Below are 5,261 nucleotides of genomic sequence, written 5' to 3'. Positions count from 1 at the left end.
AATTGTAGTGTTATAATTCATCATGAAATGTAAAAGTAAATTTCCAAATTGTGAGTAAGTGTTGAAAAAGGAATTCATGATTTCTGATCTTGAAGTGGTTTTTCATCAATCCAAACATTCTAGTGTCATTGAAGTATGCCGGTATCCATTTGTCACGTAATTCGAACATATCATTGAACAATCTTTTATCTTCTAGATTGAATTCATTAATAATCCACTCTCACTTCTTCTCAAATTCATCATGTTTGATATGCATGTTCAAAATAAGCTTGTTAAATTTCTTCTTGAAGTCCTTGTTTTTATATAAATCGCCAGTAACCTATGAATAAGCAATTTTACTTATATAAGTATAAATTATATACTTATTTGGATATATCATATATGAGTAGACATATATGATTTTGTACTCTAATGTATGATTAATAATTTATTATAATGTACAAACACATATGACTAATCATATATGATTATACAATATGATATGTGATAATTCATATTATTAGAATACTTAATCATATACGATTAATGATATATGAATGTATATTATATTATACTATTAATTATATTTTACAGTCTATAAGCAGATATGGTTTATCATATATGATTACATAGTTTCTTTTATAAATCATATATGATTTATATTATTGTTCTATTTTTATCATACCTTTGCTTGCAATTTTTTCATTATGTTCCACATGCATAATCTGTGTCTTGAATTTGGTAAGACATATTCCACTGCTTGTTGTATTGTTGGATCTTGATCGGTTAGAACATTTTTTTGGTGCTTTCCCTTCATGAGCTCTTAGAAAAGCTTTAAGTAGCCATTCATAGGACTCAATTGTCTCTCTACTCAACAACCCATCGCTAACAGTAACCGATTTCTTGTGGTGGTCAACTGTTGTGAATGGAGCAAATACAGTTTTATACCTATATAAAGAAAATGTGTGTGGTATAATCATATTTGATTAATAGTATGTTAAAATTTAATTGTATAAATTTTCATTTTAGTCATAAATGTATAAATTATATAAAGTATATCTATTAACCTACTTGTTTATTCTAAAAGTTGCATCAAAAGTTATGACTTCTCCAAACTCTTTATAAAAAGCATTTTCTTTTTCATCTACCTATAACATAACAGGCAACCGCTCTCCATCATGTAAGAACTCAAATGAATAATTTGGGTAATGATCTCTATGATCATTCATTTTGTTTATCATTATTTGAGCATCCTTGTAACATAAGATTCTATTTACTCATCTCCTCATGTTTTTGTAGTCTATTACCTTCGCCCCTATATATTCATATCTTCCTTTCAAAATTGCTAGTATTCTGTTACCTTCGCCCCTACAAGTGTTTGTTGAAATGTCTGAAAGAGAATCTAACGAATTTAACCTTATGATATGCATTCTGACAGAATTACTAGCAACACATGTTCTATGTAATTGTTTAAAAATGTAATTAATTTGTTTGTATATTATTTTGGTTCAATTTGTGATTGTGAATTTCAATTTCTATTGTCCCTTATTATTGTATATTTTGAATTTTAAATTATATTAGCAGTATATATATATATATATATATATATATATATATATATATATATATATATATATATATATATAGGTTCAGGTTCATTTAAGATCATTCTAATTTTGTGAGACCGTGAGACCAAATCTAAAAATAATTTTAAAATGCAAAATAAATGGAAAAATCCAAAAATTCTTTTTTTAAATATTATTTTCGGAACTTGAATTAACTGTACATATTCTAAAAATAATTTTAAAATGCAAAATAAATGGAAAAATCAAAAAATTCTTTTTTTAAATATTATTTTTGGAACATGAATTAACTAAAAAAAATTAAAAAAATTAAAAAAAAAAAAAATGCGTCTCACGGTCTCACAAAATATAGGTGGTCTCAAATGAACCTAACCCTATATATATATATATATATATATATATATATATATATATATATATATATATATATATATATATATATATATATATATATATATATATATATATATATATATATATATATATAGATGGGAAAAGTGAATATACCTTTAAGGGTATATAAACTTAGGTATCCAAACTCACAATAATACGTCATTTTATTTGATATATTCATTATAGTGTTCTTAAAATTCAACCCTAACTTGATTACTTTCAAGATTTTCGAAATTTCACTCTTAACTTCCTCTTACATCACATCTTTATGCCGGATACTTAGTAGGTTATATATATTATTGTTAAAAATGAAAATTATGTAAAGGAAGATAAATGTAAAACTTATAAAAATATTGGACTTATATCAGGTTAGAAGTTGAATTAGAAGAAAATTGAACAATTACAATTTGTATATGTGATACAAAACGACGTATTATAGTGAGTTTGGGTACCTAAGCTTATATACCCTTAAGGGTATATTCACTTTTCTATATATATATATATATATATATATATATATATATATATATATATATATATATATATATATATATATATATATATATATATATATATATATATAGAGAGAGAGAGAGAGAGAGAGAGAGAGAGGGGAATGTGAATTTCGTTTGTTTGTTTCACGTGTGAAGTAAACTCATGTGCGACAACTGAGAGGCTACAAAAGCGTGTTGAAGGTGAATTCTTGAATGGCCTCACATGGTTTCCAACAATTAAAAAATAAATTAATTCTTTTTAAAAAGTATAAAAGAAAAACAAGATCATATTCTCTCCAGAATATTACCCGAGAAAAAAAAAAAAAAAAAAAAAAAACACGATATTTACTAATTCAATCAACACAACCAAAGTCCAACTTTTACAGCATGCATTACAAGCATACATAATTGAAACACAGTTTTTAACGGTTTCCAAAAAAGGACATTGTCAAGGATTACTATTTTCATATTTTGCTAAAAAAACATAACCTATGGGAAATTAGTTAAGAAATCTTATTCCATCCAAAAATTATCATTGTCATGTAATTGTCGTGTTATAACATCAGGAACAAATGAGTAACTGGTAATAATATTTTTAACTTTCGATGTCATATTTTTTTTTATTTAATTTTTATTTTTTAAACAAAATTAATTTATTAAAATATGTTATTTAAATAAAACCTATTTTTTAGTTAAACATAACATTTAAAAAACATTACGAAAACATAGTATTTAAAAAAAATTATATTTTGCTCCTGATTTATTCATTTTAATGTCCATCGTACATAAAATTAGTCAAAACCTCTCAAAGTTGCCAGTGTTTTTGTGCGTCTTGAATATCTACAACCCTATGTAAATATTATGTTGTCCCTGGTTGAAATTGCATGTGTCTAGTCTCCGAATCCGAATACTCCACAATATTTCATCATTTATTTTCAACCATCATGTTATGCATTATGATACATGCATACATAATAATTTGTAGAACGTCTAACTGATATGGACGTGTTGCATGTTCAACTATGTGTCATTTCGACTTCAAAACTCCAAAAACACGTTCCACATCCTTACATGCTCCTTCTTGTTTTCTCTTGAACAATTTTTCACTTGGTGTTATTGGGTGTCAAAACATCTTCACGAATGTAGAATATGCTGGATATATTTCATTCGTAAGGTAATACCCAAACTTATACTCATTTTCATTCACTGTGAAATGAGCATCTAGTGCCTTTCCTGACAAAATATCATCGAATATTGGTGATTGATCAAGAACGTTCATGTGGTTATTCGAACCCGCAACCACAAAAAAATCATGTCAAACACATAAATCTTGGGACACAACAACCTCCAATACCAACGAAGGCGTTCCATGCTGACCACTTGCGTACCGGCCTTTCCATGCCAAGGGACGATTTCTCCAGTTCTAGTATGTGCAACCAATGCTTCCTAGCATATCCATAAAACCATGTCTTTCTTCATGCGCCGCATATAGTTGTTATATATCATTCAACGAAGGTTTGGCAAACGTCACCGAAGGTTTCGACAACACCCCTCGCCAATCTATACAAACTTTCTCTTACAATTCTCTCATACATTCTCATATAATCGTCAATCAAATCAGACGACTCTCCTATTACCATAAACTTAATTGCGGCAACACATTTCTGCAACCATGTGAATCCTCGTTTACCTCTAGCGTCATATCTCATTTGGAAAAATTCATTCCTAAATGTATATTTAATATGTAAAAGCTATATTTAAAAGAAGCAATGTATTTAAATAATGTAAAAGCTATATTTGAAAAAACAATACCTACTTTCCAGTGCGTTGGCTATTTGAACAAAAACTTTTTTCCGCAAACGAAACCTTCTTATGAAATCGTGTGGCTGGTAGACACAATCATCCGCAAAATAATCGTGAAGTAAACGTATGTGCCGTTCTTTGCGATCTTTGTTTAATTTTGCATGTTTGGTTAAGAAATGAGTTGGATTTGGTTGTAGTAGTGCGCTCGTACAATACCCGTACATCATAGTGACAAACATATCAGCACCGTCACTATCATCGAACAAATTCATTTTTATTTTGGTATGTTTTGAAAGTATATGAAATAGAGAGAAAAGTGGTGATTAATTGATAAAACTAATTTTTAATGTGCTTATTTTAATGTATGACTCGGTATAAATTCGAAGTTGTCAATATTTAGAACTTTCATTCGTCAATTATATATATATATATATATATATATATATATGTGTGTGTGTGTGTGTGTGTGTGTGTGTGTGTTTTATGTACGTATTGGTACAAATTCAAGTTTATCTATATTTCGATCTATTTTTTTTAATGTTTTCATGTTTATTTTTATATATTTCTCCTACATATCAATCGATCACATATAATAGGTTTTTTATTGTTTGAACTTCTATACATTGACTTGATAAGATAATTTTACTTGCTTATTTTTATATATATGTTGATATAAATTCAAGTTTCTTTACGTTTTGATGTAAATTTTGTGTGCATTTTTATGATTATTTTTATGTACGTTTACTACCTATGATTTCAGTCGCATATAATACATTTTCATTCGACGGTGTAAACTGGAGTTATTTAGTGGTTCCAACATTCTATATTAATCTACGAACAGATGTCACAGTGTGTAACTTTTATCGATACAATCGTCAAAATTCAACTTAAATTTGTTACTGACGCTACAACGCACGGCGGGTAAAATCTTAGTTACATTGCATTTTTATGTTTTAGTTTTAAAGTACAAAATAAAATTTAAAGTGGTTCATCTTTATAGTATAAAAGT

The sequence above is a fragment of the Lactuca saligna genome, chromosome 4 (genome assembly GCF_052625555.1).
Source record: "Lactuca saligna cultivar CGN05327 chromosome 4, ASM5262555v1, whole genome shotgun sequence".
Taxonomy (NCBI): domain Eukaryota; kingdom Viridiplantae; phylum Streptophyta; class Magnoliopsida; order Asterales; family Asteraceae; genus Lactuca; species Lactuca saligna.
The sequence above is the reverse complement of the archived record's forward strand: the minus strand, read 5'-3'. Positions refer to the sequence as shown.